General features: G+C 35.4%; 1 non-coding gene across 1 annotated transcript; it reads right to left on the bottom strand.

The window, feature by feature from the left end:
• Positions 1-2,027: 2,027 nt before the first annotated feature.
• Positions 2,028-2,134, bottom strand: LOC119618371 (U6 spliceosomal RNA). Its single transcript, XR_005234686.2, has one exon. It is a non-coding gene; the product is annotated as a U6 spliceosomal RNA (small nuclear RNA).
• Between the last annotated feature and the right edge of the window lie 22,265 nt (positions 2,135-24,399).

Genomic DNA, 24,399 nt, shown 5'->3' with positions numbered 1-24,399 from the left:
TTTCAAGGGGGATGCTTCCAGACTGTGTGTTTGTCATATACAGCTGTTATTATTTTGAAGTATGTTCCTTTAATACCTAGTTTATTGAGAGTTTTCATTATGATACAAAGGTTGTTGAATTTCATTGAAGGCCTTTTCTGCATCTATTAAGATAATCATGTATTTTTTGTCTTAATTCCATTTATGTGATGAAACACATTATTTGCATATGTTGAACCAACCTTGCATCCCATGGATGAAGCCAACTTGGTCCTGGTGGATAAGCTTTTTCATATGCTGTTAGATTTGGTTTGCCAGTATTTTATTGCGGAATTTTGCATCGACGTTCATCAGAGATACTGGCCTGAAATTTTCTTTTTTGTTGTTGTTGTATCTCTTCCAGGTTTTGGTATCAGGATGATGCTGGCCTCACAAAATGAGTTAGCAAGAAGTCCCTCCTTCTCAATTGTTTGGAATAATTTCAGAGGAAATGGTACCAGCTCCTCTTTGTACCTCTGGTAGAATGCAGCTGTAAATCCATCTGGTCCTGGGCTTTTCTTTTTTGTTGTTGTTGGTAGGCCATTTCTTACTGCATCAATTTCAGAACTTGTTATTGGTTTATTCAGGAATTCTACTTCTTCCTGGTTCAGTCTTGGGAGGGTGTATGTGTCCATGAATTTAGCAATTTCTTTTAGATTTTCTAGTTTATGTGTATAGAGCTATTTATAGTAATCTCTGATGGTTGGTTGTATTTCTGTGGGGTCAATGGTGATAACCCTCTTATCATTTCTAATTGTATCTATGTAATCCTTCTCTCTTTTCTTCTTTATTAGTCTAGCTAGTATTATCTATTTTATTTATTTATTTTAAAAAAACACCTCCTGGATTTGTTGATTTTTTGAAGGGTTTTTTGGTGTCTCTATATTCTCCAGTTCTACTCTGATCTTGGTTATTTCTTATCTTCTGCCAACTTTGGGGTTTGTTTGCTCTTGTTTCTCTAGTTCTTTTAGTTGTGAAGTTAGATTGTTAACTTGAGATCTTTCTAGCTTTTTGATGTGGGCATTTAGTGCTATAGATTTCCCTTGTAACACTGCTTTAGCTACGTCCCAGAGATGCTGGTACATTTTCTCTTTGTTCTAATTAGTTTCAAAGAACTTCTTGATTTCTGCCTTAATTTCATTATTTACCCAGGAGTCATTCGGGAGTAGGTTGATCAATTTCCTTGTAGTTGTGTGGTTTTGAGTGAATTTCTTAAACTTGAGTTTTAATTTGATTGTGCTGTGGTCTGAGAGACTGTTTGTTATGATTTCAGTTCTTTTGCATTTGCTGAGAAGTGTTTTACTTCCAACTGTGTGATCAGTTTTTGAGTTAGTACTGTATGGCAATGAGAAGAATGTATATTCTGTTGATTTGGGGTGGAGAGTTCTGTAGATATCTATCAGGTCCACTTGATCCAGAGCTGAGGTCAGGTCCTGAATATCTTTGTTAATTTTCTGTCATGATGATCTGTCTAATATTGACAGTGGGGTGTTAAAGTCTCCCACTATTATCGTGTGGGATTTTAAATCTCTTTGTAGATCTCTAAGAATTTGCTTTATAAATCTTGGTGCCCCTGTATTGGGTGCATATATATTTAGGATAGTTAGCTCCTCTTGTTGAATTGAACACTTCACCATTATGTAGTGCCCTCCTTTGTCTTTTTTGGTCTTTGTTGGCTGAAAGTCTGTTTTGTCAGAAACTAGGATTGCAACCCCTGCTTTTTCTGTTTTCCATTTGCTTGGTAAGTTGTACTCCATCCCTTCATTTTGAGCCTACATGTGTCTTTGACCCATTAGATGGGTCTCTTGAAGAGAGCATACCAATGGATGTTGGCTCTTTATCCAGCTTGCCAGGCTGTGTCTTTTAATTGGAGGCATTTAGCCCATTTACATTTAAGGTTAATATTATTACACGTGAATTTGATCCTGTCATGATGATGTTAGCTGGTTATTTTGCAGACTTGTTTATGTGGTTGCTTCAGAGTGTCATTTTGTACTTCATTGCGTTTTAAAAATATTGTATGCTTCACAAACTTGCATGTCATCATTGCACAGGTGCCATGCTAATCTTCTCCATATCATTCTAATTTTAGCACATGTGCTGTCAAAGTAAGCACTGCAAATATCTTAATAATATGAGATCATGTAATACCTACTATACTGTTTTCTTTTTACATGTATAAGCATCTTCCAAATTAGTATTTATACTCATGTCATTTTCAAGACAGCTGCTATTGCACAGTATAGATATAATTTCTTTAAGTAATTCCCAGGTATGTATTCCAACTTTTAGTTTTTTCAGCAATGCTGCAACATATATAATTTGTTATTCCAATTCTACAGTTACAGAATTCTATACGGAAATTGGGTTTACAGTAAGATTCTATATCAGTAGCATAAGGTAAAGTAAAATGATTCTGTATTAGTAGCTTAAGGTAAAGTATTTTCAAATCTGGGAAACAATAATGATAAACTTATATGAGGGAAAAATCTGTTTTTTTCTTTTTACTACATTTAACATCAGTAGCAACAGTAACCCTCAGACTAAAAAAAAAACACACACACACATTGTAATTAACTTAAAGGAAGTAACATGTAAAAAAGGAATCAGATGAATGCTTTCCTCACTATTGAATGGTGCTCGTTTTACTTGATAAGTTGTTAACATTTTCAGCAACTATCAGATAGTGGATATGAAATGCAGAGTTGAAAGCTCTGGTCAGGATTTGGGGTTCACAGATTCTTGTTCTTTTTCCTCAGACTGCTGAGGCTGAAATTGCTTGTCACCCTTCAGTTTGACAATAAATTGAAGTCAATCTTGATTTCATGTTTCTCTATTGAGTTAATAAGTATACTACATTTTAAAAACAGGATGGAATCTTTCCAATAGTTAAGTTTTTCTAAGTGATTGGGAGTATTGTATGTTGCTAAATGGTCTCTCAACTTAATCTATAATAACTTCAGAGGTGTCTGCTCAAACTAAATTCAGATGACTTAAACCCCAGGGCTCTCATTAGAGAAAGTCCTCCAGATTTCATTACATAGCACCATGGTTTTCCAACTACAGTCCTATGAAAGGGCTTACAGGCATGGGTGGTTCTAGAAAAATCAGTTTTCTGACTTCCAAGATAGTCCTTCCTAAAACAGATCGGCCTGAGAATGAGCTTTCTTTTAGATACTGCCCCACACAAAATATTTCCCTTAAAGGGTAACGTAAAACTGTTTGGTATTTTTGCTGGTTAGGTGATTTCCAAATACATACTTAGATAAAACGGAAGGAGGCCTGATATGATTTCTAACTTATAAGTTGTTAGAGATAATTTCTGATGAGAGTTCACCATGTCATAAATAAATAGATCCTCATTGGTTTATTTTTTATAACATTAAAAGCATAAAACAAGAAATAATTGAATAGTAGTATTCAATTATTAATACATTAAAAGGAACCATGTAAAATTACAGAAAAATTTTCATGTCTTGGGATTGTTTATCTGTAAAATGGAAGAGGAGAATCAGATGTAAGATTCTGTATTCTTTGTACTACAAATTCAGTGCTTATTTTTCCAGTCAATAGAGACAAATTGACTATCTTGTCCTTGAAATAGCCAGTTGAGTAACTGTTTTAAATATTGAAATATGGCTAATCAAACATAATTTGACAGTCATAATAGAAACTGTCTTTTTAAAAAAACTTTCTGTCGGCTTCTGTATTTGATTCTACTTCTGTTTTCATTTAATCATTAAATTAAAGATATTACCTTCAAATATTATTAAAGACAACTGGTTGAGACATTAACTTGTGTTTTACTCCAGTGTATTTCTTCCTTTTAGCAATAACTTACCCAGTGTCTTATGCTGTCTTGCTTCAGGGTCATTGATGTTACAAGCCTTAAAGCAGAAGTTGTCTGAACACAACCTTCTTCCCCAACATTTTGTTTTTGAAAACAGAAGTCCATTTAATGGATTAAGCCAGTTTATTTCAGAGTGATATGAGAGAGAGGTTCATCTTTGGAAGGTGGTGGAAAGTGCAAAGCAGGTGGGCAGAAATACACAGAGCTCATGAGAATAAAAGATTCCTTATATCTATGGGAGAACGTGTGTATGCATCTGATGATGGGAATTATGTTCCTCTGCAGCAACCTAGGGAGAAGATAGGACTTTAGAAGGGACAGCTGAAATGTGCAGTCATGGAGACTAGACAATGGGCCAAGGCTTTTACCTTCAGATAAGGTGTTGCACTACATCCAAACAAACTGCCCAAGCTAAGTGTAGAAATAGCAAGAAAAGGCCAGGTGCGCTGGCTCATGCCTGTAATCCCAGCACTTTGGGAAGCCGAGGCAGGTGGATCACTTGAGGTCAAGAGATCGAGAACAGCCTAGCCAACATGGGGAAACCCTGTCTCTACTAAAAATACAATAATTAGTTGGACTTAATGATGCGCGCCTGAGGCGGGAGAATCGCTTGAACCTGGGAGGCGGTGGTTTCAGTGAGCCGAGATAGAGCCACTACACTTCAGCCTGGTGACAGAGCGAGATTCCATCTCAAAAAAAAAAAAAAAAAAAAAGCAAGAAAAGCCCACCTTCTAATGGCCCACATAGGATTATACGATTTGTTTTTCAGCTGTGACTATGATATAATAAAGAGTGGAAAACTTTTTTTTATTTTCAAGACAGGTTGAAAACTCTTTGGATATTGGTGCAACCTTAAAGAATAAATGCTTCTGTCACCACCCTGGGTACAGTGGGCCTCAGCAATAGATTTAAATTAATTTAGAAAAACAAAGTGTTATGACATTTCTTGTAAAAATGTATGATCAAAGAAAACTCACACCTCTACATATCTACTATAATTTTCATTTTTCAGACAGTATAACTGTGATATTCATTGACATTTTTAGCCAGGTGTTTCTGGTTTTCCTCTTCAATACAAGGTGATTTTTACTTCCCCACACCTTGAAAGCGGACGTGGCGACGTGATTTACTTATGTCAATCAAATGTGTGTGGTGGCGCCGGCCTCATTTCCAGGTGGAAGCAATAAAAGTGGGTCTGCCCTCCCCCAAATAGGGTCTAGTCTTTCTCTCTGCCTCAGAGACTGGCAACGCGTTGGCTCCTCTGTCAGCTTCAGTTCTGGAGTGAGGATGACACGGAACAGAGTCTACCCACAGGGACAGGAAGTGTGAGCAAAAAGTAAGTCTTAGTCACTTAAGGTGGTGCTATATCATAATTATTTCCAGAGAATAACCTTGCAGATCCTACCCAGTGCAATCAATAATGAAGCCCAGAGACTCAAACAACTTTAAGTTTACTTCTCAGTGAATACATGTTCATTTCAAATACAACTTTCCCTGCTAAGCAGTTAATATTCTATAAGTATTTATTAAGTGCCTACTAAGGACACACCCTGCTAAGGATCCTGAGGATACTGTGTTAAACAACACAGACAGAGTCCTTGCCTTCAAGAGAGCTGTTCACAGACTACTTAACCTTTGTTCAAGAATTTGGTCAGGAGTTAGCATTAAGTTTACAATTTCTAGAATCCATTGCTTCAACCCCTCACACACACACAGCCACCTTTAAGAAATGGGAATAACATTTACCCATCTCCAAACTTTTGGGGCCTCCTTTTTACTTTGTGATTTCTTAGAGTTTAACAACAGGAGTGCCTTGATCACATCTGCAAGTCATTTAAATATCCTGGGATATAATTTATCTGGGCCCTAAGGCTTGAATTAATTTAAAGCTGTAAAGTAGTCCCTTATTATCTCTGTACCTATCTTGTACTTCAGTTCCCTCCTAATGATGTTTGTTCTAGATTTGCCAGCCTGAAAATTATTTTCCTTGATGGGGAAAAGAGCAAAACAGAATACGAATAAATCTACGCTCTCTGCTTTGTTGCTTAACATATTTTTTGTAGTAAATTGTAGACTTTTCCTGAGGTGTGTGGATTGTTTGGAGCAAGCATATGTACCTGCAGCGTAGCCAAGAAAGTCTACTTAATAGGGATTAAGACCAGTTAATAACGAGTGAAGCTGAAACTAAAATCTCATATGCAGGTGTTCAAACAAATTACTCAGGTGAGCTGGATGAGATTAATGTGTGTCCAGGAGAGCTCACTGGAGGAGCACCTGGAATGTTTTTAGTACTATGAATACTCTAGCTCAAGGCATTTTCTTGTTTTTTTTTTTTAATCTGAGGCAACCTAAGGTAGCACTTTCATATTTGAACAAACAGAATTACAATTTCATTAACATTTGTAAAGCACCTACTCTGTAGTTGGTACTGTGTCTGTATGGTTGCTGTTACCCTAGAATGGGATAGTGATCAAAACTGTGTATCCCCACTATGAGTGCTGGTATTCAGTACTCTCTCTTATGGAAAGATTGTGGGCTTAGTTTGGGTCAGAGAAGGCTTCATTTCTGAGGTTTTTTTGTTTGTTTGTTTATCTCATCAGATTCTTGTGCAAGTTTCCCAGTATTGGATTTTGATTCCATTTAAAGCTCTATTCTGCTTTATTTATGTAAAAGCCCTTGTTTTGTCTTAAGAGTTTTCCAGTGTTTCAAGTCTTTGTAAACTTCTTCAGATTCTCTCCATTTTTTGTATTCTTACATCTTCTCAACCTTGAAGGTCTGATCTCATTACCTTGTAGAGACATGTAAATTTTCTCTTTAGTTTCTGCTTACTAAATATGGTCAGTAGCTCACATTACGTTTATAATATGAGGATTAGTACTTGGAGTCTCTGATTTTAATTCCTGACCATATGCCCTTTAGAACTTCTAACCAAAGGTACAATTCCATCTCTCTCAGAACTTTGGAAATGTTCTTTCAAAACAATATAACATTTTGCTTTTCTCTGACTCTCACTGCTTGGCTTTTATGAACTCAAAGATGTCATGGTTACACTGTCTCCCATGGTTTCTGTTCCCTCCACATTCATAGTCCCCTCTTCCTAGATTATAAGAAGTCTACCCAAGAGTAACATTTCTTTGCTTCTTTAATCTTCAATCATTTTCAGTTTTTAGTGTGTATCACAGTGTGGTCTGCAGACAGCCTGAATCGAAATTATCTGGAGTGGTTGTTTAAAATGTACATTTCTCAGTGCTCCTTCTCAGAACCAGCTATACAATTAGCAGGGCATACTGCAAAATGAAAGTGCAAAGCCCCATGTTGAAAAACATTAAGAATTTTTGATGGTGACATCAAAATCTTTAAGAATTTGACATGACGGTGACAGTAAGACATTAAATCCAGCATGGGGCCCTTCTGAGCATGCCCAAAAAGCCAGCTCTATTTTTTCTTCAAAGATTCTGATTGAGGAAGTTTGGAGTAGAGCCAGAAAGTTGCATTTTTAGCAAGCTCACTGTATTTTCTGATATAGGTTGTTCTGTAGGCCTGTCTGAAAACCCTGCTCTGCGTGATGACCATTCTCATGCCCACAGCAAATTCAAACAGTAATATTCGAGGTTACGTGCTTTCAGAAGATAAAGATTTTACCAATACATTTTGCCTTGGTGCCTGTTTTCCATTGTATTTTAGAAAATCATTCACATACAGTCTGACAGGGTTATTTATAATATTATTCCACAGGAATATCCCATCTTGTCTCTTTTGTATTAAATAAATGCTTTTGTTCAGGTGGTTCAATCTTTAGATTTTTAGCAATATACATGCAGACGTTGTGACATAGAGACAGGTTTATGATATACACTTATGCACCACGTAACGATATTTTGGTCAATGACAGACTACATATAAGGCAATGGTCTCATAAGATTATAATACTGTATTTTTACTTTTTTTTTTAATGTTTAAATACACAAATACTTACCATTGTGTTATAGTTGCCTAAAGTATTTAGTACAGTGATGTATACAGTTTTTTAGCCTAGAAGAAATAGGCTATACCATACAGCCTAGGTGTGTAATAGGCTGTAGCATCTAGATTTGTGTAAGTAACTCTGTAATAATTACACAATGATGAAAACGCCTAACAGTGCATTTCTTAGAAGGTATCCCTGTTGTTAAGCGATGTGTAACTGTACAGTTAAGAAAATCTCTATTCGAATACTTAGCATGTACTTCTAGATTATTTGGGGGGAAAATGTTTTTGTAAAACAAATATGAAAATGCTAAAAAGTGGCCTCTACTGGATATAGAACTCTGAGAATATATACCTATATATGTATATATTTTGCTCTGCATGAACATAAAATACTTATATATGTATATAAAAATACATCTATGTCTAGTATTATAAAGAATAAAAATTTTAAATATATGGTCCCAATACATGCATATATACCTTGGCCCAGAAGACAACACATATTAAGATGATCACCTTAAAATGTAAATGAAATCACATTTGTCAGTTGATGTTAATGGCGTAAATCCTCTTAATTTCTAGATATTGTGTGTTGGTGCATAAACATTTAATTTGAGCCACTTTTTCATTAACTTCTTCAGAGCTTCTGGGTGCCTTCTCTAGTGTGCTGTATGTTACTCAATCTTTTCTCAGGTTTAATTTTATCTATGCATTTTCAACACTTCCACTGAAATTTCTGTTCAATTCCACAGCCATATATGTATTCATTGAGCACAGGTCATATTGCATATTAGACAAAGAGACTATAAAAATAAAAACTACTAAGATACAAACTGTTCCTTCAAAGAATTCAAATGAAGTTTAAATTAGTAAGTGAACATTTATAGTGATAATACATAATATCCTAATATATGTATATATATATTTTCTTCTATGGTTGTGGGCTCATAACTCCCAAACCTCTTGTTACAGTAAACTGAATCTTCCACTCTGGTCTTTTCCTGCTCTCCTTTTACTTGCCCATGGCAGCACTTGAAGCTGGTTGTGGGTTACAAGAACATCATTCTAGAAAGGGTCCTGACTCATGCCCCAGAGGAAGGAATATTGCACAGAAAGGCCTAAAATAATCTGAACAGACAGGACTTATTGTGTTTAGATTATACCGTTTTGTCCAATCACATGTCGTCATGGTTGTCCATGCTTCAATCATGCCTGGCCAGTGAAGTCTCCCTAAAAAACCCAAGAAGACAGAGTTCAGGAGCTTCTGGATAGCTGAACACAGAGAGGTTCCTGGAGGGTGGCACACTCAGGGAGGGCATAGATGCTCTGTGCTTCTTCCCTATTCCTCACCCAGTACATCTCTTCATCTGTATCCTTTGTAATATCCTTTATAATAACTAGTAAATGTGTTTTCCTGAATTCTGTGAGCTGCTGTAACTAATCAAACCCAAAGAAGGGGTTGTGAGAACCCCAACTTGAAGCAAGTTGGTCAGAAGTTCTACAGTCCTAGACATGCAGCTGGTGGGAAGCGAGGAGGAGCTTTTGTGGAATTGAGCGCTCAACCTGTGGGATCTAATTCTGTCTCCAGGTAGATAGTGTCAATTGAATTGGAAGACACCCAGCTGGTGTCTGCTGCAGAATTGCTTGCTTGCTGGTGAGGAGGAATCACCACATATTTTGAGGTCACATATTTTGAAGTGTATGTTGATTGTTGTGTTGGTGTGAGAGTAGAGGAAAAACATAGCTTGCTTTTCCAAGCAGTAATGCATGCTGAACCCAACAATTAAGTTAAACTCAAGATGCTATTGGAGCTCCATAAAGAAATGCCTACTGAACCCAGATTAGGTTGTGAGAAAGTAGTTCAGAAAATGTTCCCTGAAATAGGTACACACTAAATGAGGCTAGAACAATGAATCAATTGGGCAAAGATTGGGATAAAGGCTGTGCATCAGTCAGGGTTCTCTAGAGGGACAGAACTAATAGGATAGATGTATATATGAAAGGGAGTTTATTAAGGAGTATTGACTTACACGGTCTCAAGGTGAAGTCCAACAATAGGCTGTATTCAAGGAGCAAGGAAGCCAGATGGATATGTTTGCTTCCGCTTCTGCCAGGATTGTAAGTTTTCTGAGGCCTTCCCAGCCATGCTAAACTATGAGCCAATTAAACCTCTTTCCTTTGTAAATTACCCAGTCGCGGGTATGTCTTTACAAGCAGCATGAGAGTGGACTAATACATACAGTTTGCAATGAATGGGCTGGCCACAAAAATACAAAGGGCAGAATTTTGAAAAATGCTTTAAGTTAGGGGCTAAGACAAAGAATACATATTTGTTTATCTAGGTGAAGAAATTTAAACTTTATTCTAAAGGAAGGGGAATATTGACACATTTTAATCAAAAAGGTGATCAGATTTTCATCTGTAGTAAACAAGCCCCCTGAATTACCCATTCTTCTCAGTTGTAAAGAATATTTTACCCCTGTCAAAATAACAGCTTAAATCATGATCCAAAAGAAAGATTCTCCTCGTTGACACTATCTAGTAGTACCAGCTTTTGTTTACATTCTCTTTAAAGACATAACGGCATAATAAAAAAGAATTGAAATTCCCATCTGCATAATAAACCCTTTTTTTTTTATTTCTAATTAGTACTTTAAGGGACCTGGAAGCACTTTAGAGTTTCTTCAGAAGGTGCCATAGAGTCTATAAGGGCATCAACAATTTGGTCATAAATGGGAAAAAATGGGTCTGATGCCATCTGGTATGCTCTTGTCAGCTCTGCATCTAAAATCCTTAAAGATCAAATATCTTCACATTTGCCACATCACATTCCCATATGGTTGCTCGATTTTTCACTACTACACATTATATTCTTGTATAGAAAAGAAAAAAGTTCCTGTTGAGCCTAGTCCTAAATAAGTGTATGTTATTCCTTAAGTAGAAGTAATATAAATTGTAAGAGACAACATTGATTGCTGTTATTCATAACAGCTTTCACACTTGACCATTTTCCCCTAAATATATTTAAAAAAACCCAAAAGCTTCCCCTTAAGACCTCATTATTGAGTATGAAATTTAGAAAAACATTGTATAGAGAGACAGGTAATTGTCTCATACCTACTTGCTTTACAGCATTACAAAAATCAATTTATCAGCAACAACCACTAACTATAGGTGATATTACCTATTCAAACTTAAGAGACATTTGAACTCTGGGAATCTCACTGCTTATGAAGATGTTATTGTCAATTTTCACTAATATGTATACTGAAGAATTTGCTATAATAATGGTCATTATATTTCTACAAAATCTATAGCATTACAAATCTAAAAGACATCAAGGACAGTGTTGCTATCTAAATGTTAATTCCTGCTGATCATTGGCATTCACTTAGAAGTTATTTTTTCAAGTCTAAATTTTTCTTACATTCCTATTATTTTGAGTAAATAATTTCCCGGACCTGTTTTATAAATCTAACTTTGTATTCTTTTAAAATTTACTTTTCACATAAAATAATTGGTTCACTATCTTTCAGAGACATAAAGAAGTTTTTCTTTCTAAATATAAAAATGTGTTCCCCAGTAAAATATTTTCGTTACACTGTATTTCCTTTATTGCTTCCATTTTAAGGTGACATTATGGGAGGAACAGTAATTGCCTTGTTCATTTTGATTTATTTGGCTGTATGCTTCCTTACCTTGCTAATGAAAAATATACTGTCCTACATGGGTCATTTATGATGTGATTCCATAAGATGCTTTTTGCATTTCCAGCCCACAGGATAATATATTAGCTTAAAACTACCTAATAGGAAAGAACTTGTTGCAATTTGTTGTTGTTTTTGTTCTGTCTTCCTACCTGATAGGTAACTTAAAGCAAAGATATATTTGTAATTGTAAGGACTAAGAGGCAAAAGACAAATGGCAACTGTTGTCAAAATGAGAGCTTTTGCTAAGACCTGTTCTTTTTCCTAATTTCCCATGAGTCCCGCTACGTAAGTGAAATCTTATTCTTGCTTCCTTTCTCAAACTGTCAGTACTGTCTGTTGTGTGATTACTTACCAACAGGTCAGAGAACTACTTTCGTTTCATCAGAAATGAGTGTGGCCACTTTCTTCCTAAAGGAGCTGATGTCTATGAAAATATTTGTAAGTCACCATGGAATTTGTACAAAGGTAGCTTCATTTGTTTTATTACCAGGGAAGAGGGTAGCATCACATAGAATATAATTTCAAATCCAGAAAGAAATCCATATATCTATAGTGACTTATTTTCAACAAAGGTGCCACGAATGTACATTGGGAAGAGACAGTCTCTTCAGCAAATGGTGTTGGGAAAACTGGACGTCCGTATGCAGAAGAATGAAACAAGACCCTCTCTCTTGCCAAATATAAAAATTGAATTAAAATAGATTAAAGACTTAAATCTAGGACTTGAAAATCTGAAACCACTACCAAAAAAAAAAAAAAAAAAAAAAGGAGAAACTCTCCAGGACATCGGCCTGGGCAAAGATTTCTTACTGTTCCACAAGCATTGGCAACCAAAGCAAAAATGGACAAATAGAACCACATCAGGTTAAAAAGCTTCTGCACAGTAAAGAAAACAGTCAACAAAGTGAAGAGACAACCCACAGAATGAGAGAAAATATTTCCAAACTATCATCTGACAAGGGATTGATCACCAGAATATATAAGGAGCTCAAACAACTCAATAGGAAAAAATCTAACAATCCATTTTACAAATGGGCAAAAGATCTAAACAGACATTTCTCAAAAGGCATACAAATGGCAAACAGGTATATGAAAAAATGCATCAGAAAATTGCAAATCAAAACTACAATGATATATCATCTCTCCTCAGTTAAAATGGCTTTTATTCAAAAATAGGCAATAACAAATGCTGGCAAGGATGTGGAGAAAAGGGAACCCTCATACACTGTTGGTGGGAATGTAAATGTTCTTCAGTCACTGTGAAGAGCAGTATAGAAGTTCCTCAAAAACCTAAAAATAGAACTACCATGTGATCCAGCAATCCCACTGCTAGGTATAATCAAAACAAAGCAAAGCAGTGTATTCAAGAGATATCTGCTCTTTCATGTTTATTGCAGCACTATTTGCAAAAGGGAAGATTTGGAAGCAACTTGTATCCAGGTAACAGATGAATAAATAAAGAAAATGTGGTACATGTACACAATGGAGTACTATTCAGACATAGGAAAGAATGAGATTCTGTCATCTGCAACATGAATGGAGCTTGAGGACATTATGTTAAGTGACGTAAGCCAGGCAGAGAAAGACACACTTTGCATATTCTCACTCATTTGTGGGAGATAAAAATTAAAACGTTTGAACTTATGGAGACAGGGAGTAGAATAACAGTTACGAGAGGCTGGGAAGGGTAGTTGGTGGAGGCAGGTGATTTATGGTACAAAAACATAGAATGAATAAGATCTAGTATCTCATAACAGGGTGACTACAGTCAACAATAAATTGTTGTACATCTTAAAATAACTAAAAGTATAATTGGAATGTTTGTAACCCAAAGAAATGATAAATGTTTGAGGTGATGAATACCCAATTTACCCAGATGTGATTACTACACACTGTATGCCTGTATCAAAATGTCTCAGGTACCCTATAAATATATATACCTACTATGTTCTCATAAAAATTTAAAATTAAAATAATATGTAATATTTTCCAGGAAAATTAAACTCGCCTGTTAGCAGAGTAAGATCATTTTCTGCCAAAGTTTATTATTATCAATATGGTTGAGTCCAGAAAATGTTTTCTCTTAAGAAGTTTATATTAAATGAAAAAAATACATAAATTGTTTAGTGGCAAGACTTTACACTTTATATTTTCTGATGCTCTTACAAAGCTTGTTTTCGTATGAATAGTCTTTAAGCTTTAAATGAGTTGATTTTATTCCCATATTGAATAGCGTATTATTATTTTGTTCTTGTTGTTCATATGTGATCCGATACAGGTAGATGGGAAGACTGAAAGTTGAAACAGGCTAATACTTAACATGAAGCCATACGTTCCTTGAGAACAGGCTGTCTCAGAGCCAGCTTGGGACTGAAGAATGCATAGGGAAAGGAAATGTCAGGGTCTCTGTCTTTAAGACTATTGCCAAGAGGAATGGTCTACAGACTCACCCAGAATCTTGAGTCCATGTGAACGTTTGAGCAGTTCATAAGCTTGGTCCTGGATATTATTAGATTTCTCCAACAAATCTGACATAATTTAAAAAGTCAAATATGTATAGAAATGTCATAAATGCAGAATATGTTCTTGTACTAATTGACATAAACGGACTACAGCTATATAATGAGAAAAAGCTGGAATCGTATTAAAACAGAAAACTTCCCCTAAACTAGGAGGGAGTCAAGAGACCAAAGAATGACTCAGACAAAGTCCAGCTTGGCAAGTAGATGAGTTTATTAGGATTTACATACGAGGCACTCCCGGATGGCAGCACAACAGCTTGAGAGATTTGCACTGCCTCTCATCCGTAAGCTGCTTTTAAGCTAGTTTTCTGGCACCTTGTCTACTGTTTGTGTGGTGGGACTGGTATCCTTGGTAGTTCTCAGATACTCTCCAGGATTCTTGGCTTCTCAGGGACACCTGCTTTTCAGCTGGGCACCATAGCCTTCACTCATCAACTTCATTCAAAACATGTCACACTATAGTCTTTTAATTGACAGTGCTTAGTTTTGTCTTATTTTTTTTCTTTATGTACACTCTCATAAGTACCTATTTTGCAAAGACATCCACAGGGCCAAGACATTTATATATTTTACTATTTTAAATGTGTTGGTTGGTTATAAACAACCAAGAAAGACATTTATACATTTTCACTAAAGACTATCATGTTTGTTTCTACAACTTCCCATCAGGCACATTTGTAGAAATGTTTTTCAGCATTAATAATTCAAAACTTAGTTTTAAGCAGCTAGCCCACTATAGTTGGATTACAGTAAAGACATTAATTCTTTTTTTTTTTTTTCCAAAGGCCTTCCAATATGAACTTCATTTAAAATTCATTGGTTATTTTTTCAGATCATCCTCTCTCCCTAGATTTTCATAGTTGCTGTTAATCTTAAAGATGTTTCACACAAATGCATAGAGACAGATACAAGACAAATGAATACAGAAAATTCTATGAAAAGAAAAAGATGTACTTTAATTGCCTATGAACTTTATAATATTGTTGAGAACCATTATTTGTCAGGGAGTGATAAAAATTCCCACATGAATGCTTGTACTATAATTATAATTTGTAATGATTCAACACTCTTATAGTCAGAGCAAAGTGCTCTTCTGCCTGCATTGTGTTTTGATGTATTTGTAGGTGTTATGAATCCAAAGACTCAAAGATGGTCATTTTAACCTGAGATGCTCTGTTGTAGGAGAGCTTCTTCAATTCATTAACCTCATTTAAATAGACACAAAATGCTAAATCAAGAAAATTCTTTCTGATCATTTTAGAAATCAGTAATGACTTCATAACAGTGATATCTCTTTTGGGCGTTTGACAAACAGTATCTTTTCTGGTAAGGAGGAGTAACGGAGAATTTAATAATCATGGATATGAATAGGGGAAAAAACTGAAAATCTGTTCATTATAATTATAATAGGTAGTATAATTAGAGATGCCTGGACAACCAGAGCAGTGGAAAGAGCAAAGAATGTGTAAAGAATGAAGAGGAGGCTGGGGAAAGCTTCAATTGTAATGCCATTTCAGAGTTAGAGTTGTAAAAATCAATGGAAGCAGTAAACAAGAGAACTGACTCCACTAATGCATAGTGTGCATAGTGGGAATGATATGCAAATTATATATAAATGCATTCTAACTGTATATGAATGCAAATAGTAGTATCATATTTGGAAAAGGACATCAGTTCCTTGCAACACTGTATACTGTCCTAGACAGTCTTCTTTTTTTGTAAGATTAAAAAAAGATTGCCCCCAAGCCTAAAGCAACACATATCCATAGTTTTGAATCGAATCCAGGATTGATACTTGACCGATGTCTTTGAAATCAACATGGTTGATGACAGAAGACATATAAATCATCCTAAGAAATCTTGTGACCTTGATCTTTGCTACTTTATTCAACCAAGTTGGTTCTTCTTAGGACTTTAAACATAAGAGCATTGAATTGACTAAAACAGTGTGTCCTAGGGGCAGAATAAGCTCTCCATGACTAATGATTTATTGGAAAAAGGTACTGAGAAGAAGGGGTATGTCTTAGACTTGGGACCCCTTAGGTGGTGAGTTGATAGTTGATATGCTATGCTATTTTATAAATAATTGCTAAAAAGTGTCTCAGGAACATTGTGTAATCCTTTAAATGTGTAGTTGTAGGGGCCCTTAATTTTAAGGTAAATTATTTTGCTGTACAATAAAACAATTAAAAATGTTCAATCCAGACCCAACTCAGGACTATGCCAATTCTTATACTGTTTTCTAATTAAGAAAAAAATAAAGTGAAATTAGTAGGCGTACATTTTTAATATCTCGTAATTAAACTAAACAATACAAATAAACAGATGTTTGACTGAAAGGGAACAGAGAGAGAAAACAAAGGGAGAAAGGAAATCATAGGTTCTCAGAAATAGCCTACCCAATGAGGGAAGGCAGAAGGAGAGTGGAGTTACCGGCAACCCAGAAAATTGCTCGCTTTTTTGTTTTGCTTTTCTCAAGCATACACAGATCCAGCTCCCCGTACCATTTTCTCCACACTTATGTCTGTCCCTTGTCCTTCATGGAACCGTCTTTCTCTTATGTATTGTTCCTTCCTTCCCTTCCTTGTTTTGCTTTTTCTTTATTCCTCCTTGACTGGTGGAGGACATTTCATTACACATGTGCTTGGAAACTTTGATGCCCTAGTCTGGCTCAGTAAATATCTCTGTATGTACCTTGTCATCAGTGTGACACTTGAGCACTGGGCTTGACTGATAGCAGCAAGGATCAGGATACAGCATTCATTCTAGCAACAGTACAGTATTTTTCTGGTGGAGAAAGCATGGATTAGGCTTTGGAAGCTTGAGTTCTAGGTCTGACTCTGGCTCTCTTGAGCAGTTTGACCTTGGATAATCAAGTCCTTACTTCTGGTGTCAATTCCAGGTCTCTGAAGTGATTGTGTTGATTTTCTGTATTCCTTCCTTGGCTAATTTAGTCCAACCTCATTTTAGGGATAGAGAAATTAAGCTATGGAGAGAGTTATCTACAAATATCTCATTTATCTTATATTAATATTAGTTTGTATTTATATTACTTCATTTATGTAGAATTGTATTTATGTAGAATTTTATGTGTGTATAAAATACAACTATTGAGGATCCCCACTGCCCACTCAAAACAACAAAATTCACTTCCCTAAATTATCTGTTCTTCAAACAATACGTCATCCAGGTATACCACTAACCGTAATCCTCCCAAGTGTTTTGTTTTAGAATGGGGAATAATATGAACAGTTCAGTAGTAGAAGTGAGAGACTAGAGATTTTTGTTGCAAATAAAGTTATCCAGGGAAAGGGTAATGGTCAAGAACAACACACTTTCTGTAACAGGAAAATTACAGTGGTCTGACTACTCTTATAAAATGATCAGATATGCATTTATATAATACGGTTGTTTTTTTTCCAATAAAAATCTAAGTTGTAGATGCTATTATTCTATTTTATTAGAAGTCATATTATATGCAGAAATTTACATTCATTTACATACAAATATTCTTAAGTGAAAAACTATTTTTGATATATTTGTCACCATTTAAATATAAACTTGTGACAACTTGTGGCACAAGTTTATTTTATTTTTAAGATGGGGGTCTCGCTCTGTCACCCAGGCTGGTGTGCAATCACTGCTTACTGAAGCCTCTACCTCTCAAGTTCAAGCAATCCTCCTACCTCAGCCTCCTGAGAAGCTGGGACCACAAGCATATCATAAGCTACTACACCCAGCTATTTCCTTTTTTTTTTTTTTTTTTTTTAAAGAGACAAGGTCTCCCTATGTTTCTCAGGCTGGTCTCAAATTCCTCAGCTCAAGTGATCCTCTCGCCTTGGCCTCCCAAAGTGCTGGGATTATAGGTGTGAGCCGCCTTGCCTGGCCTGTAGCACAAGTTTAAATATTTTATTACAAGAATATCTATTTTCCTCAATAAAGGCTAGAGGAAATCGAATAGGAAAAGTGCTCTTGGAAGGAGAGGCACCTCTGGCCTGATTTATCTACTCTTATCTATCTACATTAAGCTAATTGAAAGAAAAAATCATGTTTGGTGTGAAACAACCAAAATCTATTATGTGAGGGACTTCACACAGAGTGAGTTAGATAGAAAGACTAATACAGTTAGCTAAACTTGTGCCAAACCTATTAAAATGTATCTTTTAAAGTATACTTTACAGACAAAAACAAACTTGGCTGTTATTATAATCTATGAATATAATTCATAATACAAGCCATGATATTTGAAACTTTGAGCCCTTCAGTAATTCTTTAGTGTGCATTGTGTATGTGTATATGTGTGTAATGGTCGTAGCAGCTGGCAAACAAAAATGATTTTTATCTTAAATAATGTTACAGTGTTCCCAAGTTTATTTCCTTAAGTACTGCCCTGTTGAATTTTCTTAGTCAATATTGCCCCCTTCAGTTCATTCCAAGGATGTACATGGTAATAAATGGTGCACATAATTTTTCCCTGGGCTGTGTTTCACTTGGCACCAGGAGATTAACAGACAAGGCAGCCAAACCCACTCAAGACTGATATGACCTCATTGGTCACATGGACATTCTAGTTCTTTCCCAGGCATTATTTCCACATGAGAAAAGATGTTGTTTTTGAAGGAGTCGCAACCAAAACCAATATCCGCATCAAGGAATCGTTGCCAATTAGATTGCCTTTAGTGGCAATGAATGATTTGAAACTGGTGTAAATTTATCTTAAAATCATATGAGCCCACTTTAATTACTACAAATAAAAAGAAAAAGATATTGTGAGTGTCCTTTTGCCTTAGGGTCAGAGAAGGAAACGTAAGCTGGAGGGCATTTAATTCAGTCAAACTTCATTATTTGTTTAAAATCTTTAGTAACAGTTATTTTCATAGCATTCTGTCAACTGAGCAGGCCAAGATATTACATAAAAGCCTCCTTGTTTGTAGAAGGGCTTAGGAGAACTAAGAAAATTTGGTGGAAAATATTACTACTTTTGTGAAGATGATATAATTTGACATTTTATTTAAAAGCAAACTATTATTAATCATTTCTACCAACCACAAAATACAAATGTAGACATTTTAAAATACTCAATATAGGTCTAGAAAACCATTACTGATTTCAAAAAACATTCCACAGCCTTACACCAACCTTGAAAATAGTTTCCAAGCAAGCAAAAGGCTCAGACACACAATTTATCAGTAGGCAACCTTATATATTGCGTGAATGTTAATTCCACCCTGTACTCTGCTGGCCTCTTCCTGCTGTGTTCAGTTGCAATGGACTAATCAAACTTAAACCTCATTCTACATTTAATTCTGAAATTTCCCACGAGCATAGATTTTCAAAGAAACAACAACCAATATTATGGACAAAGGATCTTCATCCCATTGAAGACAGAAAAAAAAATAGGTAACTCGAATTTTTCACAATAGACACTGATAGATGGAAGAAGCATGTTAAATTTCCTTGGCCTTTAATCCTCCCTTTAAATTTTGACTTATTAATCTTCAGCTCTGTAATAAAAGATAAATATTTTAACCACTATTGTGTTTCTGTTATATACTGCCATGGTGGTATTTGTTTGGATATTTTTTTAATAATGGAAAACTACAAAAACCAAAATATTGTATTATTCATATCTATACTTTAACTTGGGATAGCCTACAAAACAAATATGACTTAAATTTAATGTCAGTGGCAATTTGGTTTTTAAAAAACAAAATTCAGTTGTAAATGAGTTACTTTATAAATCCACTGAGCAGAGTTCATATTTCACTTTGAATTTTTCTCCTCTTTTTTCTCTTTGTTTGTATGTATGTTCATGCATGTGATTTTCTTCCCCTAACTAATACTAAGATATTCTAACACTAACTATTTGGAAATGTAGGAAAGTAGAGAGCAGAGAGGGGAAAAAAGAGGAAATATGATTCACTTTTTCTGTTTATATTCCAAATTTTGCTTTATGCCATACCTTTTGGTTTTATGATTATATATTTTAAAAACCTATATCTTCTCATCTTTCTTGAGCTGTTGTTCATAGAACCTAAGACACTCTTGTTCCCTCAAATCTATTCTCTACTCAGCAGCCAAAATGACTATTTAAAAAAAATTAGATGAGTGTGTTGCTCCCTTTCAGTGGTTTCCGATGCACTGAGAATGTACACTAAACCCCTTCCTATTCATGGTCTACAAGGCCCAGTATAATCTCAGCCCCACCTCACTATTCACTTTTCTCTCATGAAACCTTCTCCCTCACTGGGCTCCATTTACAGGGATTCCTTTCAGTCCCTCAAATGCTCTTTCCTGCTGCAGGATATTTGCATGTGCTGTAACCTGCTTCTGGGAAGCTTTTACCCCTGTTCCTCATGTGGCAAACACCTCGTTCTGCATATTTTGGTTTGACACCACGTTAGATAGGTCAACCATTTAAGCTGGATGCTCCTAACTATCCTCCATCACTGTACTCTGTTTCTTCCCTTCAAAGCATTTATCATTTAAAATGTTCACTTATTTGTTTGTATTCTCACATGTTAAAAGCTATTTATCAATGTGTCCCTAGAGTAGTTGAATGAATAAATAAAGTTATGTACCTAATCAAATTTTAAACAACATTGATTAATGTACTGAGCTAAAGGTAGATCTCAGCATGAATATGAAATAATCTCACTAATTTATTCATTGCTTTTGCTATCTAATATTTATTTGCCAACTATTGTGTACCAAGAACCATTTTAGGTTCTGAGAATATACCAATTTTCACAAAATGCCTGTTCTCATTTAGCTTATATTCTGAGCATGGATGAAGGGGAAAGATAGGCAATAGTAGAGTCAATTAATAGGTCAAAAGTGCTAGAGAAACAAAACAAGAAAGGAAGATTAGTGGTGTGTGTTGAGTGAAGAATTTTAAGTAAAATGACCATGGAAGCCTCACTAAGGAAAGATTTGGTATCAGTGAAGGAGCCAGACAACCTTATACCAGGGGGAAACTTATTCTGAGCTAGCAGATGAAGCAAAGATAATCACCAGAAGTGAAGTATCATGAGGTGGGAGTGTCGCAAGGAGAAGTTAGGGGAGTAGAAAGAGAAAAAGCCAAAGAGAAGATCCTTTAGGCCACTGGAAGGAACTCAGCTTTCACTTTGTCAAATATAAAGCCATTGTAAGTATTATGGTTTTAAGCTGAGAAGTGATATATGTTTTAAAAGGATTTTCTGACTGTAGGGTTGGGAGTATCTTGTAGGGGATCAGGGGTAGAAGTGGGAGATCATTTAGAATGCTATGGGAATAATCTAGGTGGGAAACAATCGTGACTGGGACACCTAGTCACAGTAGAAGGGGAGAAAAGTGGCTAGATTCAGGATATGTTACAAGTGTTTGGTCAGTTTTATCAAAGTTTTTCGTGAGATATGACAGCAGAGAAAATAACCTTAGCAATCGATCGGGTGATGAATAATCTTAATCACGGAGGAAAGTACACTTTCCAGATTTACCTTTAGGGAGTGTTCTTATTTTGGAAAGAAAGGCAAGGACTAGGGGCTGAATTTAGGAGGAAAAAAAAAGTTCTTGAGAAAATGTAAAAAAAAAAAAAAAAAAGATGTGAGTTATTCTGAAAAAACAACAAAGTACTGAGAGAAAATAAGAGGCCAGGGATTTGGAGCTGGTGAGATAATGGAAAGCAGTGTGTTTCATGACGTGACCATTTCCCTATGGTCCAACTTTTTAGCAGAGGTCCTAAAATCATGAAATACTTGAAATATATATTTCCATATATATTTATATATTTATGGAAATAGTCCATACTGGAATGAATGGGACAGGAAATCAGGCAGATAAACAGAAACAGGAATTTAGTCATGGAAACATTCTCATAAGACCATAAAATTGGAGACTAAGGGCAGGCTGTTTAGATCTTGACAGGTTAAGATTGCAACCAACCTCTGTTATAAGCCTAATGACTTTTTATTTTTATTTTTTTTTATTTATTTTTTTTTTATTTTTATTTTTATTTTTTTTTTAAATTTATTTATTATTATTATACTTTAAGTTGTAGGGTACATGTGCATAACGTGCAGGTTTGTTACATATGTATACTCGTGCCATGTTGGTGTGCTGCACCCATCAACTCGTCATTTACATCAGGTATAACTCCCAGTGCAATCCCTCCCCCCTCCCCTAATGACTTTTTAATCTAAAACCTTTGATTTGGGGTTCTGTCCCAGGTAACAGAGATCAAGCAAGTTAAGATGGATGCAGAATATGTCAAGTTATGAATGAGATAAAATTTGTCTACCATTGACATTTAAAACAAAATCAAAAAACAAAACACCCTGAGACAATTAGAGTTCACAAAATCAAATCTGGCTTACCTATTAAGCCACCAGAAGTAGAACACTTGGCATCAGACAGGTGACAACTACTATATTTCAAAAAGCCAATGGTGTTAACTAATTGTTTGACATAGCAATGGTGTTAAATAATTATTGCATAAAATTCCATGGAGATTTTAAAAAGTTGATAGAAGAATTGTTTTCCCTAGGACTCATACTCCAAGATAATTGATAATTATACTAAAATAACTTAAAAGTTTCTTTTAAAATGAACAATACCAGAGTATGATACCAATATTTTTAATAGCTAAGATAATAGCTAACAATGTGTAGAAGCTAAACACTTTTCTGTAATATATATAATTTATAGTTTTTATTTAAAAAATAGAGTAAGTCATTCAACAACCATTAAAGATGATATACATAAGCAGACACATATACTTGGCACAATGAGACTCATTGACAACCTAAGCCAGCACCTCCCTGAGGTAGGATGTAATATGTGTTCATCTTGGGCATCATGTTGTCCTTATATGACACCACTTCTTTTCCATTACAAATCTAACTTTTACATTCATAGTAAATGAACTTTGTATTAAAATGAGCATAAGAAGAGAGGACCTCAATGTGCAATTTATAATATGATATTCCCCAAGTGTCTCACCTTCCCATCAAAAAGACTTTATAGAGATATACTTTTAATAAGTGAATAGTTTGCCAGACTGAGGTAGAGAAGCAGATTGGGCAGTGGTAAGCTGAATTTTTCATCATAGAGCTGGCAGCTTTGGAATGGAAATCTGTTAGCAGTGATATTTTACTTATTCACTCCATTTTAGGCCAAATGACTAGGATGGAGATATAGACAAATACAAAAATGTATATGCACACACAGTTTTATATTATATTATATTATATTATATTAGTAAATCCTGATGGCTGCTTTCAACCTTCAGTCTCAAGAGATCGGCTGCAGCAACAGAATGAGACAATGCAATCATGAGGGTCTTAGATGACTCATGATTCTCCCCAGGACATTACTAGACAATTGCCCTATTCTATAACCCAAGTGATGGAACAAGCTAGGGGAAAGGCAAAGCCTTTGATATTGAGTATATTTGGATGCAGTTATGATCTGAATGTTTATATCTCCCCAAAATCTCTATGTTAAAATCCTGCCCACAAGGTAATGGTATTAGGATGTGGGGCCTTTGGGAGGTGATTAGGTCATAAGAATGAACTCCTCATGAATGGGATTGTGCCCTTACTAAAGAGACCCCAGGGATCTTTTTTGCCCCTTCTGCCATGTGAGAGCACAGTAAGGAGACAGCTATTTAGGAACCAGGAAGCAGGGCATCACAAGACACTGAATCTGTCAGCAGCTTGATCTTGAACTTCCCAGCCTCCAGAACAATGAGAATAAATTTCTGTTGTTCAGAAACCTTCTATGTTATTTTGTCATAGCAGCCCAAAGGTACTAAGACAGATGCAAACACTAGCTCTACTGCTTACTAGCTAAGTAAACTTGGACAGATTAACCCTTCTGAACTATATATTGAATATTACAATACCTACTTTATTGGGTTTTCCAGATAAATATACTAGCATGAAATAATTTATATAGAGAGTTTGGTACATAGTATTGCTTCTGAATATCATTGCTGGAGATTACAGAATGTTATAGGAGCTTGTGGAGTCTACTGGTTTGAAGTATGAGCTTCAGAGTTACATAGACTTGGGTTTGAACCCCATTTCTGCAACTGTATGAACTTAGTCAAATTACTTACCTAGGTTAAGCTTCAACTTTTTAACTTATAAGACACAGATGATATTATCTGATAGTGTTATTATACAAATGAGATACTTATAAATAAATTAAATCTTCCTGGGCATACAGTAATGCTGTATAGGTGGTAATTACTATAACATTCATTTTTTTTTTTTCCCTACTAGTGATCAGGTTGCCATAGTACAGGCCATCAGTAAAAGAATATCTATTTGAAGGATATATTGGAAAG

This window comes from Chlorocebus sabaeus, chromosome 4 (assembly GCF_047675955.1).
Source record: "Chlorocebus sabaeus isolate Y175 chromosome 4, mChlSab1.0.hap1, whole genome shotgun sequence".
NCBI lineage: Eukaryota > Metazoa > Chordata > Mammalia > Primates > Cercopithecidae > Chlorocebus > Chlorocebus sabaeus.
This window is presented reverse-complemented; position numbering and strand designations above follow the sequence as displayed.